The following is a 16,053-nucleotide window of genomic DNA, read 5'->3' as shown; positions in this document are numbered from 1 at the left end:
ATCGATTCGTTTCGGGAAGAACCTGTTTCGATGCACTTTCTAAACTGTACCGACGACCAGAACGTTGGAAATATTTCCGTAGGCGGGCAGGTCTAAAATCAAAGTACAGTCCTTACTAGCAAAAAATTACGTGTTAAGCAATGCGCAGCGGATCCTTGGAGGTAAGGCGAGAACAGAAATGAAGACGAAAGGAGGAGGCAGGTAAACCAGTTTCTTCTTGCTCACGGGACGATTGGTCTGAGTCGTGGTCCTTCGCGTCTACCCCCGGTTCAGGGATTCCCATGGCTCGTTCGAGCCTCTATCCCTGTATCGTGGTACGTCTAACGGTCTCTTCTATTGTCCGTGACGGGACCCCAATAGCGATCAGGAGGGGCCCCAAGGCCCACCGTCAGCGGTGCTCTCGTATTATGCCAATCGGGGGACTGGGTCGGCCACGGTGCCTCAAAAAACCTCGAGGAGCCTTCCTCGAGTCGCTACCTTCTTTTCTGTGACAAACTGCGGGTCCAGGATGCAGCGACGAAGAGGGAAACGCGATCTCACGATCTCGCGATTGATCGCCACGGGGAGTCGATGGGATTCGACGGGGGAATTAAACTAATGGTTACCATTGTGCGGATTGTTGCTCGGTGGATTGCTGTTTTCGAGTATCGTGAGGGGATTAACGTGGAACGCAGTCATTGGGCAGGCATTTGCTAGAATGGGGAACGTTACTAATTGAGCTTTTCGTGGATCTTGAAAAATGTTCGCCCATATAATTTCGTGTTGCGACGCGTCAACTACGACCATCAATTGACACGGTTCATAATACGAATTACCGAAAAGGGACGGTTTCCACGTGGGGTAGAAAAGAATGCCGACCGCGCGTTTAGGCGATGCACTATTAATCTACTACTCAAACTTTGAATAATAAATATCTGCTAGATTTAAGTTTTGAAAGTAATCTACACTCTATAGAATTTAAAACGATATTAACACTGATTTGGATACAAAATATAGTATTACAACCATACTGTTTTTTAAGACTTTATAATTTTTATTTACGGTTTCTCAAAACCTTGAAAATCACAACTTGATCATACTCGATCGGCATCACGAACACTTGAACAATAATTATCACAATTACTCCTAAATGAAATTAATGTGAATGCATTTTTGTACTTATAGTTGGTTGTATATTATATTGTTTGTCTAATTGGTGTACTATTTTCTGAACATTTTGTGAAACCAATATAACTTTTGGTTTCTGGTACCGCCAAGTGTTGAAATACTTATGAACGGTAGTGTATATGCCCCCTCGAAGCCCGTCGAATCGGTCCGACTGATGAGCCGTCGGTCTTCGACGTCCCGACAATATTTCCGTCTAAGGGTTCCAGGTCTCTTCTATATAGCCTCGTTCCTCGAAAGGCGAGTGCTTGTCGACGACGCGTTCGTCGCCGAGCGACGAGTGGTATGCGGCCAACCGGTGGATGCAGCGTTGCGTGCTCGGTCGAACTGCAACCGGCGAAGATGCATTGTGGAGAAACAGCAAAGTCGGGTCGCGCAAGAAATACGAAAGAGAAGGGCGAAGGATGAAGAAGGAGCAAAGTCCACGGAAGAAGGGAAAGAAACGTAAGGGAGCGAAGGGATGCGCCGCTGACCGGTGATCGCCGACGCAAGGAAGATCCAAAGAGGGATAGGGAACGGGGCGTTAGAGAGAAGGAAAAGGAACGAGACGAGAAAAGGGATCGGCGAGAACCGAGGACGAAGGAAAAGAAAGGAGGAACGTGGATCTGGACGGTTAGCGCGATGAGGACAGCCAATAAAGAGAATATTCGCGAGTGGAAACAGAAGGGAACAAAATGGTGAAAAGGAAGAAGGAAAATGAGACGGCGAAGGCGGCGGTAGCTGGCTGAGCGAGCAGGAGGGACTCTGAAGAGGAGAAGGAAAATAAACGAACAGCTCGGTTGCTCTTCTAGTGCAACCGTACGATACTTCCACGAATCGGGACCTCCGCGGTCTTCTTCGCCGCTCTCTTGGCCGGTCGGGAGAGCCTAGAATGCAGGCCTGAACTCACAGACGGTATTATGGCTTAACTTCATATTATTGTGCTCCTTATATGGCAGCCCATCGTATATCACAGTGCAGCCCGTTTAATCTTGCTAAAGGAGTCGGCCTCGACTCCTCCGGGACGTGTCAGTGCCCCTTACGTATTTCCAGGACTTTCCTTTCCTTGGCATCCAATAACGAACTCCGTAGGAGGAGGTGGGCTCGTGTTTCTTCGCCCCTCTATAAAATCGATCGCATAATTACTTCTAGGCCTCGACCCTCGATCGAACGACGGGCTCCGGGTCCGTTTTGACCCGACCCGTTTCGACTCAATTTCATTATCACCTATTAAATAATGCATCGTTTGGTAGCAGCTGCGATCGAGACGCTACGTTTAAAAACGTTTTCAGAACGATACTGAATTACATTTATCGTCCGAAACGTGTCATACTACTTTGGCGCGAAGAATGCAATAAACGTTAGATCGCGAATCTGCACCAAGAATAGATTCCTAGCAAGGTTGAAACCAGTTTGGTCATCTTCCGAAAGAAAAGCAGTGACGTCGAAGTAGGGCTTTTCCATAACTAGTTTTACTTGGCCCAGATACGGTGCTGATATATTGGTCCTTGATTCTAAGTGTACAAGATTCTTAAAGTCGACGCATCCCTGCCAAGACTTTGACCAATTTTTCAAAGAGAAAGGTATCACGTGTCCCACATTTGTCATATTTTGCATTAACATTTTTCACGCGCGAAAATGTCAAAAGACACCTTTTTGTCGAAATTGTTGTGCATGAAACCGAGGCAGTGATAGTGCTAATACGTGGATTCATAATGTGTGATGGTTCATTATTCAAATAGATGTTCGAGCGATCAGCTATCGCGTAACAAGCATTATTGACATGAATTATACAAATTAAACGATATACAAACGGTACTAATATGTAATATGCATGCAATGTAATTCTCGCACATTTATTAATTATTACTTTGAACGAATTTAATACTTGGGATTTGAAAGAATATTATCCAGAATAATTAGATTTAGTTTTCCTTTCCGTTTATTTGTCTTTAATAAAACAGGAGACCATTAAAATTGTATAACGTACTCTGTAGATTCGATAAGATAGAAGCGTATGATATGATTAAATAATTATTTAAAACAGTCGTAATATAATAGCATCAAACGAGAAACGAGAAACGAGAAGTTGCATACTGTAGAATCTCCATTACTGCATGAAAGCCTCGTTCGTTGCATTGTGTTGACAAGTGGAGGGGGTGGTCACTTAACAACACATGAAGTTGGAGAGGGAAGTAACTGGTTATAGTAATCGTAATAGGTAGTGGAGATCTATTATATAAGTGGGGCTCTTTCCCATTGAATCGTTTACCTTGGCTACCATATACACTCCGATCATTGCAACAATTATCAAGGTTCTATCCAATTGCAATCATCGTGACTTGAAACAGAAGCATATACATTTTCATCGCAAAGAATAAGAAAAAGGTAATAATTCTACGTCAAAAAGAAAAATGGAGAATAGATTTTGGGGACCCATCGAGGAAATATGAAAATATTCGTTCGTCGAGTTCTCACGAGAAAATACATGAAATCCTAGTGCATGTGCTTTCCCCGTCTTCTTGGACTACCGGAAACAAACGTTCGCTGAATTCCTAGGGTCCTTACGTAGTACTTGGGGGTTAAGAACACTTGCTTGTAAACTCCAGAGTTTAGGCACTTTCCCCCTACTCTGACCCTCTAGTATGGCACCACGACGCCAGCTGATACGACGCGAACGTCTCTCGCGAAAATTAGTGTCTCGTCTTCTATTTTACGAGCGAAATGACTAACAGGAGCGGGAATGTGCGACTTGGTTGATTTCTTTGTTTCTCGGCAACGACCCGTGAAAGGGGAACGAGACACGTGTGGGGCTATAACCGTGGATATGCCTGCCTTATGTGTTCGAAACAAGCTCCTCGAACAAGGAGCCACGTTTCAGTTCCGGTAGATTTTGAGTTTATTCGATACAAACAGACAAACAGACAAACAGACGGACGAAAATTCTGTTCAAATAAACTGTACGTGTACATTGATATTATTTACAAATTGCACAATCAGAGACGAAGTTGCAGTTTTATTTACGTAAGTAGATCTGTACAAACGTATAATGGCGAGAATTTATATTGAATCGGTAGCTTATAAAATTTACAATATTTATTTCTCTCCCAATGTAACGTTCTCTGGACGGATAATCATGGTCGTAAAGAATATTTTGCATATTTGCGATCAATCGATACCTTTGTTTGAAACACTGTATTATCTTTCCTCGCATCGATATGGATTCATTTTCGTATCCTGCGGTGTTAACCTCTTTTCTCGATCGAAACCTTTCACCGCGAGCACACAGATTCGGATTACGATACAGAGTTATATTTATGACATCACGAGGCTGAACGAGTGCAAATGAAAGTTGTAGGATTACTCTTACTCTCGCCGAGCGCGAAAGGAAAACCCGTTTATTATGTGCGGTACCAACACTAAGCAACCATACTTGTGTTCTGAAATCTCGTTTCACTCTGTAACACTCTTGTTGCTCGTATTGCGTTTCCTGGTAGGAATGTCGCAAATGACACACAAATTGCAAACATATAACATTTACTAATAGTTATTAACACGATAATTTAACATGCAACTTTTAATACGCATGACGTGGGTACGTCAGCTCAAGGTTATCAACATACTAATTACTAACAGTAAACAAGGTACACAAGGGATATTTGAAAAGTGCAATGAAACATGAGAAATCACAATGTTTTATAAAGTTAGGAAACAAACCATTTGGAACATAAGGAACGTCGATTCTGCAACATTACATTCATTATTTCGCTATCTCTAACGGTAATTCAATAATCAAATCATTTTTGCTTGAAACTGACCAAGCATAAAAAGGTAATTAAACAAACGCCTCATATTAATGAGCAATTAAAAGTCGATCTTCAATCTGATGAATATATGTATACATACGTCTTAGTTAGACGGGGCTACCAATTTATTTAATTGAATTTTAAATTTAATCATTTGTATTACTTTTATTAAATAATGTCTTCAGATTTTAAGGTAATCGAATGTTGATGAATCATATACGATAATAGCATTGTATGCAAATATAAATTGACAGCCATATGTATATGTATGTATTTACATGCATGCGTAATGTCGCGTGCCGTGCATAAAACTAAAAGTCCGTGCTATGCTAATATCCTATGAACTTATAACATTGGTTATACATGGAAATGTATGTTCGTGAACGTATAAAAAGTAGGTGTAGAAAGTGCAAGAATCGTGGCCTACTCAATCAACCGTTAAATCGTCGCAATCTTGACAAAGAGTCCTTGAATGGAAACAATCGTCTTTGTGGTATTCAATGGACTAATATATTACCTAACATTATGCGTAAATTTATATAACGTCATGTTAATTTTATCTACCGTTAATTGGCACTAACGAATTTTACTACATTTTTTTAGCCGCTATGATTACATGATCAATTACCTGATACCGTATACATGAACGTATATACTGTAATTTAAAATTTAAAATATTAATATAGAAAGTCAATTATAATACAGGAAATAGTAGAAATTGTAATGAACACGTTCTAACCTCTACTATAGTATGCATTTGAAGATTAATTCGTAATTAAATTGTACGTATAGGGTTTCATACTATAAACAGCAAATTTGAGCTTAAAGTTTTACAACCTGCCCGTGTTCTTTTCTTTTGGGAGTCCTTAATGTCGCAGCCGGTGCAAAAAAATTCGAGCCCTCCCAGTTTGACTGTTTAATTCATTTATTTGTTTTCTTTAGCGCGGGACTTTTTACATTCCACAGGAGGGGATCATTCTGCATTGAACAATGAAATTCCACTTGCGTTCTTGTTGCACCCGCTTGAAGATTATCGATACTCTTTTCACAATTCGATGTAGTTCTAAATGTTCTTTGCAACAATTATTCAGAATAAAAGTTCTTCGTAACTGTTTCGAGAACCTAAACTTATAATATAACAGTTTTCAAACCTCAAATAGATTTAAATTATAGTACAAGAAAAAATTTTGAGGAATTGAAAATTCTATGTTTGAACTGTGGGTGCTATTCACCGAGATACGTACCTGGCCAAGAATTAGCGAAGTTACACGAATCCGCCACGAGAGTGTGCGAATAATGTCGAGCCGCACGGAGCACGAAATAGTCCAGTCAAATAAACACTTTTACGATTCATCTGAATATTATACGCGCGTAAAATCGTTTGTAAGTTAGTTATGATTCGAGAGAGTAACGTGTAACTAACAGTGAAACAGAAAAACACGAATTGATAGTAAAATACGGGTGTGTATTCGAACCGGCGAAAACCTAACCTTCAAGTTCCACATTCAAGGTTCACGGCCTATTTGACAATTGCTGCAACGCACACGAGGTGAGAAGCAGATCGTTTGCGATAACTTATTAACGTGCCATTAAACATATTTTCTACGTACGATTATTGAGATTAAGAATTAGAGAATACGATCGTACGATGGTTCGTAATGTTTGAAAAATCAACAGGCAGCCGTGTTACGGTTTGTCGAATATACGAGGTTTGCGTATTACAAAACTACACGCGTTTCGTTCCGCGTAAATTTCACCAATCTCGAAACAATCGCGTATTCGCGTAACTCGTTGAAGCCTGGTGATCGAATAATTGAAGAACGGAAGTGCACCGACGGTTAAGGCGTGATTTGGCGACTGTTTTCGGCCGGAAATACGTCAATTGCAATTTCACGGGAAAACCGTGCTTCATTGTTTCGTTCTTTGGTTGGCGGAGTGCACAATGTGTGTGCGTGTGTGTGTGCACCGCACGGATTTAAACCCGTTTAAAAGTGAAACGTAAATGAATCTTTTCGATATAAAAATCCCTCGTGCAACAATAGACTATTTTATTTTGTCAAATGCGTTTCTGTCGATATAATCAACACGTGGTGAGATGACATTGACAAAACAAGTAAACTTTGTTTAATTTTGTCGTGTACATTCGATTAAACCTGCGACACTTGATTAAACAGCATTTTTTCTATAACGTTATTTACCTAACTGCGAATTAATATGTCGTAAATGTTATTTTTCGAAAAATCATACAATTTCTTCGCCTGGTAGTTAAATTACAAAAAAACTAGATTATAATAAGAATTATGATCTGTTAATGTTACGTGCATCCTCCATCTTTATTTATAATCGAAAATATCCTATTCGATTCGAAAAGCTGCTGCGAAATAATGAAAATTCGACGATAAATTTGTGATTTCTTTTGATTTCAGGTACGTACAGTATTTTCTCTATCAATGAAAATCCTAGTAACAGGAAGAAATCAAAATGTAAGTAGAACATGTACTGCTATCGAAATTTCTGAAAGTATCGTCTGGTGATGGTGTCAGACGCTACTTTGTTTCCTCGTTTTTCTTCTTTTTTTTTCTCTCCGGGATCCCACGACGGTCTGCTGCAGATGGTGACTGGTCGTTCGTTCAAGGAAATGGGCAAAAAATTTTAATTTCTTCAGTATGTGCGCCGGAGGTGACGGATCGGAGCGATAAACGTTCCTCTCGTTATTCTCAGCAGCTTTTGGCCTCGCGTACATGACCAAAGGCAAAAACATTCGATTCTCTGAAACTCGACCTCCCAGTTTGTCCTTGCACGGTTGACATGGTTTACGTATAGTCTACTAGAGCCATTAAGTTTGTTTCAATGAAAGGTGTTCGCGATGGTCGAATCTGGCAATTGCAGAGACCAAACCATTTTTTTGATTCTTCCGTCATTACAAGTTTCTAGTAATACAAACTATTTCAGAGTTACCGGTACAACGGAAATAGAGATTTCTTTTGATAAAAAATACAGTGGCTCACTGTGAAAATCGTCCACCGTGGTTAAGTGAACAGGGTGTTCGACCACCCCTGGGAAAAATTTTAATAGGGGATTCTAGAAGCCAAAATAAGACGAAAATCGAGAATACCAATTTGTTGATGGAGGCTCCGTTAAAAAGTTATTAACAATTAAATTCAAAAATTTCAAATCGTTCTGGAAAAATTATTTTTTGTTGCAGGGCTCAATTATAAGCATTTTTGGTGAATAGACGTATCCTTAAAATCCTACCCACTTTCGAGAAAAAAAATCGGGTAGGTGAAATTTTTTGGCAGAAAAAAAAATTTTCCAAATCGTTTTAGAAAAATTATTTTCGATTGCAAGAGTCGATTGCAATCATTTTTGGTCATTACACATACCCCCGAAATCCTACGCATTTTCGAGAAAAAAATTCTTTACCGAAAATCTAATGTGAGGCCAGAAATGCTTTCCTGAAATTTCATGCGAATCTTTAAAATGTCATAACTCCTGAACGGATTGGACGATTTTAATTTTCAAAAACGCAAACGACACGTATTTAGATGAAGAATATGTAGAAATTGCAAAAATATTCGAAAAGTTGATCCTTGACCCCGTAAAATGAGAAAAACCCCATAAAAATGGTCCAATTTTCAAACAGCTATAACTCCTACAATTGTGAATATATTTCAATGAAACTTTTTTCTGAAGTAGAGCTCATGAGTACCTACAAAAAAGTATTAGACAACTTTTCTGTAGGGCGTCAAACAAAATTACTAAAAATGAAAAAGGAATTTTTAAGAAAAATCGACAGGGCGTAGGTGCCTAAATTTTTCGACGAAAAAAAAGAATTTCAAATCGTTCTAAAAAAAATATTTTTGGCTGCTGGGGTCAATTACAATTATTTTTCGTGAATAGACATACCCCCGAAATCCTGCGCACTTTCAAGAAAAAAATTCGAATATGTAGTGAAATTTTTCGACGAAATTAAAAAATTTCAAATCGTTCTGGAAAAATTATTTTCGGTTGCGGGGGTTAATTACAATAATTTTTTATGAATAGACCTGCCCCCGAAATCCTACCCACTTTCTAGAAAAAAATTCAGTACGTCCGGAACTTTAAACGTTAATAACTTTTTAACGAAATCTCCTTCGACAAATTAGTATTCTTGATTTTCATCTTATTTTGGCCTCTAGAATCTCCCATTAAAATTTTTCCCAGGGGTGGCCGAACACCCTGTATAGCAATCTTTATAAAAGTCTAAATACGAGTCAAAAATATGTACATGTTATGAATGGCGAATTATTTTGTTTTTATTATTACGTGATATGACCCAAAAATACAAATTTTTGTGAAATAATAATTACATTAAAGTATTTTAAATGTACATGTATGAAATTAATTACAAAAATCTCATGTTCATATAATGCATAATTTGGCCAAAATTATTGTAGTACAGTCTACTTGTGTGCAAGAAACTTGGAACAAACGTAAGTTTTATAATTTACTGTCTTGGTGTTTTAAGGCGATTATTGGTTCGTTTGCCTTAGATGGAACGTACAAGCTATTGCGATGAGTTGAAATTATTTTAATATGTTGCAATGTGTGCTATCGTATTATGTTGCATTAGAGATAATTGCGTCAAACGTCCGTCCCCGCATATTTTTCGCGGCACCCACGCGCGTTAACACCGTTTATTTCGCTGCACACGGCCGTTTAATGTATCATTATCGTCCCGTTCTTCGTTCATCCAGGTGACGATTTCTTGCCAAGGCAAGACAGTAATTTCTTTCCCTCAGCCGTGGATATACCGCCTACGTTTGTCCCCCTTTTTCCCCCCCTTTTCTCGGTCCTCGGTAAATGCCAAGTCCCTTCTGTCGTAAACGAAATAGAAAGAAAAGAAAAAAAAAAAGAAATTCCCTTTCAGTTCTCTTAGACGAGCACACCGGATGTGTGAAATTTGCGTACTTTTTAGTCTTCTCGTTTACAGCTGTCCCTTTCAAAAAGCAGGTTTCTTTCAATTTTCCAAGTTTGGTCCTCCGTTCATCTGCGCCACCTGAATGCTACATTAACATCATTTTCTCCGTGGCGCACTGTGTCGCTTGCAATTTATGTTTGCGTTACATACACGATGGCCTCGCGCGTTAGAAAATAAACAGCAAAGAGTACCGTTAACAAGATTCCGCGAATTAAATAGAAAATACGTCCAGAGTGCCAGAATAAATTAATTGTACCTAGCTTTTAGTATCATTCGCGTATAACATTAAAGGTCGTTTAATATTTTCTTGAGAAGGGGGGGAGGGCTATTGCAATCTTTCTTCGGACAAACATGGCCGTAAATGTCGTTATAAATATGTACCCCTTTTCAATGGAAGATATCGATTTTTCCCCTCTTCGAATCTTCTTAGCTGTGTATTTTATCACGTTACATTCGTATCTTAGTCTCTTTATTTTGTGCATTTTTCTGACGACGAGCAATATAGTAGCACTAACAAACTATCGTGGTTCTTTTTATTCCGTAAAATTTAAATATAGTCTTTGAATAATTTGGTATTAATTGGCGACGGTGGCTTAACTCATTATTTACGAACGCTGATGTAGGCACTCTCCGATTATGGCTTAATTGTTTGTGTAACCTGTAGACCGTGTAATTTCACGATCGTAAACACCTCCGTGAACGTTGTTAAAAGTAAATAAAGACTTTTTAATGCATTTTACAGCGATCATGGAAAAACAATTTATTTTAAAACATTCATTACAGCATATTAACGATTCATCTATTAAATGATCATTTTTATTCAAGGATAGATTATAGATTAATAGGGGTGGAGAAAGAGAGGTTCCGTCCACGTACATAAACATTTACATAATCAAATTCAGCTGTATAGTGTTTACATATGCTTTCGTATCGAGGAATCTTATTCCGGATTCACTTTGTGAATTCCTAACATTTTTACCATGATTCATTCTGTTACAAACGTACTTGTAAACCTTTAACGTAGTACCGAAAATAAATACGATATCTTTAAACATTTTCTATCTGTTAGCCAGGATAGTGTCCTTGTTAAGTTCAAATTGATCGATCGATTCATCGAGGTAACGATGAATAAGTACCAAAATAAGCACTATTGTACCGTGTCGAGCGAGCATAAGTACGTATATCTTGTTTAGTAATCGTTTTCTTATCGCAAATCTCTGGTATCCTTTTCATTGTTCGCACTTGGTATTATCGATCTACACGATGTCATCAGTGTATATCAATCGCGAGCATCAACGCATTAGTAGGCTTGTCACTATCAAATCAAAGCATACAATGTTTATTAAACTCTTAGATTGAAAACAATCTGAGTTTTATCGGATCGATCGAGTAGTTTCAAATCGACCGTAGATCGAAAGGTAGGAAATTCCTTTCGTAATTCAAATGCATTTCGATCGTGTAGTTGTAAATATTTTGCGAACGTGGATCAATCACATACAAAAAATTTGAACTCTCGTGGGAACGATCAATGTTTATCGAGAAACAGTTGAAAAATCGAGTGTGTAACTTTTTTAACACTAGAACTACCGACAATTATGGTGTATTTATTTTTACCAAAGAAATTAAAACGATAGATACTTGAAGAAATTTATAATTCAATGGAAATAAATGTTTATCCATTCTCTTATAGAAAACCACGATAAATTTGCAAATATTTAGTCGAGTAAATTTTTTACAATTTTTATTAGAAATTACGAATGGGTCGTTTTGACTGATTTGGTAGTTCTAGTGTTAAGTAGCTTCTCGTATTGCAGATTAGTTCGTTCGAATATTGATTCTACTTTCCTTTTTACTTGGCATGTGCAACGAAACATTATTGAAAGTTGCAGGAATTAAATCATCCTTCTTTAGAAGCAGTTCCTATTCACACGATCGCTTTCAAGTTAGATGAACAAACTTATCCAACTTTCAAGCAGAAAACTTAGGGAAATGCATTTCCAATTGTAGACGAACGATTAAAATTCCTGCATCGTTACGAAGAGATATCGAAGAACGTGTTCAGTCTTTTAATTTTATATGTTTGCTAAGCAGTTGCTAATTTTGGATGAATGTTAGATTCTCAAAAATATCTCTCGCAGCAGTTTTATATTCGTCGGTAATTAACTTGTTGGCCTTTTAGGTAGTTCGTTTATCAAGGAACCATTTAATTGCATCTATTCAATTCTCTGCTGCAGACTTGCTCCTATTTATTAAATTTGCGTTTTCTGAATATTTCCCTTCTTTATGCCATTCACAGATCGAGCTTCTTTCTGTTGCGGAAAGTTCAGTTATTTTTCGCTCCATCTTCGACTGTTTCTGACAACGTCGTATTGAAAACTGAGATAAAACGTATTATGTCGAAAAATACTGGAAGTTAAGGTCGATTAAATTTATAAACCTTTTAATTTCACGCGTGGATAATTCATACTTTTCTGACTGCTAATTTATTCGTTTAAATTCCTGTTTCTTTGGAAGCTTGAAGCATCGTGTATATTTTTGCAAGTAGTATTTGTTGCAAATTTAAGGATTATAGAAACAAACAAATTAAATCTAAAAATTAAATTTTTCCTCACTCTAAAAAGTACTTGAACTTTGCGCGATAATGTGTTCTGGTATAGCCAATATTTTGGAAAATATTCACTCGACTCGTTTTACGTTGCCCAGCCTGTATATGTAGGTATTACTACGCGTTAACAATGCTCGGTTAAGTAGCCAGAAAATGGGGCGAAACCGTATCACGGTTGAAGTGAACGTGGGTTCAATGAGAGCGTATTGCGTACGCGACTCGATGTTCAAAACTACCGACGAAAACCAGGTCAGAGCGTCATTGATTATTATTATTAAAGCTCATCAAATTTAAACAAAAGATAACGTAACCGTACAGAAGATAATAAATAGATCATTCACCGTGTAAGGGAGTATTGTCTAAACATAGAAAAGCGAGAACATTTTTGGAATTTTATAAAAGAAAAACCGTGTAAAATATTGATTCGATACTTGACTACGTTATTTACATATATCTTGAGAAAATACTCCAAAATTGATAAACTGAGAGCGTTCTGAAGTCGATGTATCGATCATTTTATAAAAATTTGCCATCTTGACGCTTTGAAAAATAACTTCGTTTTAAGATACCGCATTCTTCATTGCTCTCACGATAAAGAGATATTTATTTTACACGTAGATTAAGTTTAAAATCGATCTGTTCATTGGTGGTTGCTAAATCGTGTCGACCTTATCGAGAGGATCGTATCTATGATTTTTAACGGTCGAACGGCGTATCGCTTTTTCATAGTTCATCAAACTTTGAGATCAAGTAATCCAAGTTCGAAATAAACTAGAAGAATCCAAATGAAACTAGCAATATAAGTTTGTTATATTGCCTTTGATTTCGAGTTTTATAAAATTAGTAGAAACACGCTTATTATGTATGTTTGTAAACGCATCTCAAAACCTCTCCAATCGAGTGGTGTATTTTTTATTTTAAAGTCCAGTAATTTCAGAAAATATAAAGACATGTTTATCCTTAATATTTTTGTCAAGAATGGACTTATTGCACGACCTAATATTTGTATAGAATTATTAATCTTCGAAAATCGGTCGCAACGCGTATAAAAATGGCTGAAATTGTGAAACATCGATGAATTGCTTTTGAGTACCTTGTGAAAGGTGTGAGTGATTAATCGTGGCGGACCGTAAACGGAGGAAACACCCGGTATAAGGAACGCAGACGGCTCTTGGCCTACGGACTGGGAGGCCAGCTGCTGTTCTAACGAAAAAGTACAAGTCAGCTGTTTTCCGGCATGGCACACGCCAACACGATTGCTCGCCTCCAAATATCCCGATTGACGAGAAAGTCGGCAGCCATAAGCAGCCGGAGCACCGTTGACGAAGAAACCGACCAATAAAGAGGAAGAATCGCCGACACAGTGGGCCATTTACCCCAAAAATGCGGTAAAAAAAAAGGTTTTTCAAACAGTATTATCACATATATTATTAATTATACTAATTACGTATAATTTTTATCTTCTTCATTCTCAGACATTTCAATTGAAAAAATAATTCAGTGGTTTTTTTTTTTTTTTTTTTTTTTTTTTTTAAATTTTGTGCGTGTGTTTTTTTTATGTTTGATAAGGGTGAGGTTGGTGCAAGCAAATTAATAATTTTTAAGTTCTTCGATTAGTGGAACCTCCCTATTTTCCCCTGTAACTATCGAATAATTTTTCCATTATGGGGATGTTTCTGTAAACTGAGATTTCCCCGTTTTTGGGGGATAAATGGCCCCCACTGTGCGTCGGTAGATCGAGTGACGAACCTTAGTGATTGATCTCATGATTTATTTCGTCAAGATGGTAGCCGCTATGAATCATAATGGAGGACCATGGCGTCGGTCCTGCTACGAAAACACAGTCGACTTTGTTCAGTAAATAGCTAAGCGACTTCCAGCTGCCGCTTTCTTGAAAAATCAGCTGTTTCCTGACACACATGCCAGAAGCGGGTGCGTACCGTAATATTTACGAAGAACGAGACTATAATAATTTATCGTCAATAACAGGGGCGGATCCACCGCGAAGCTAATAAGGCTTCGGGCCCTCGCGTGAAACTATTGATAACGGATATCGATAAACATCGATAATATCGATAAGATATCGTTAAGAAAAAAGTAGAAACATACAATGGCAGCCATATATTCACGGTATAAAAATTCAACTTTCGCCTACGAAATTTCAACAACCAATATATATAGTTAATATAAAATTTCTTGAATATCAGTGTAAAATATAGTATATCGATGTTAGAATTTTTAACTTTGGGTATACAATTTTAAGCAAACACATAGTTAAGGATGCGTGTATGTCATTTCTCATTTACAATACATAAATATCTAATAAACCATTTTATTTTTAAATTTCATTTTCGTTTGCATAGATTGTTCAGCAAACAGTGTTCTGTTTGAGAAGTCTGTGCCTTACAAAAAAACATTTGTACACGACAGACGGAATTTCACAGTCGTACGAATTTCCATAAAATCTTTGAAGACGAAGAACATTAAATAGAAGACATATGGTCGATAATATAACTTTAATAAAATTCATCGAAGTCTCGATCAACGTTCGTTAAACATCGAGACACTGAAACATTTCGACGACAGAATAAATTTAATGCTTTTTGGAAACGCGATGCTGGCTGGATTGTAATTTTCCGATAGCAAGTACTTGCGTCATTCGCATTTCTTATCGGACAATGTCAATAAATGCTTGGGGACACATGTTCGTGCTAAAAACGTCTGCGTTGTAATTTTAAATAATTTCATCGAACATTGTCAAATCGGTGATTTAAGCGCGTGTACGTGCGTGCACACGACATCTTTCTACCGTGAAAATCGATGGACTAGTTAACACTATTTCTGGCTTAAAGTGTATAATAGATAGTAACACAAATTCTTGATACATCGTCCAAGCGTGTATCTTGAAAATGCTCCAAGTTACAATCAAGATCAATAAGAGAAATTTACACGGTTTTAAGTCACGTTTCTTTTTATTCCTTGACTTACGTTCATTATCAGCGGCACGTATATTTCTCATAGTCGGAGGAAGAAAAGAAGGGAGACAAGCGAGTATTGAAAAATGAGAAACGGTCGTTTGACCGGTCGTGGAAGGTTTAGTGTTAAATCACGAATTTACGATGTTTTATGTGAAGTCTTATAATATTGCCGTGGAGAGTACAAGGTCGGAGGCTATATTACTAACGTATTTCTCCCTAAATTATCCTACAATCGAGTGACGAGGTGCCCACCGAGTTTTTACGGTTGACGAAGGAAATGCTTCGGCCCTGAACCACAACCGACCAATAAGGAGCACCTGCTCCGAGACCAAGAGACGTTACCAGCAACGAGCATGCCCTATGCATTTTCTCTGGCCAGTTATGTTCCGACTCGTTCCGGGCAAGCGAATACAAGGGCCAGGGGTTCTCATTTGCGTGTCGACCAAGCAAGGAACAACTGAAATTTAACATTATTCCCGCCAAAAGTATCAAAAGGTACCTTTGCTCGAAACAGATAGGGGAGACCAGGGACGATAGCAACCCTTTGGCTTTAAAATACGA

Source organism: Colletes latitarsis, chromosome 2 (genome assembly GCF_051014445.1).
Source record: "Colletes latitarsis isolate SP2378_abdomen chromosome 2, iyColLati1, whole genome shotgun sequence".
Taxonomy (NCBI): domain Eukaryota; kingdom Metazoa; phylum Arthropoda; class Insecta; order Hymenoptera; family Colletidae; genus Colletes; species Colletes latitarsis.
This window is presented reverse-complemented; position numbering follows the sequence as displayed.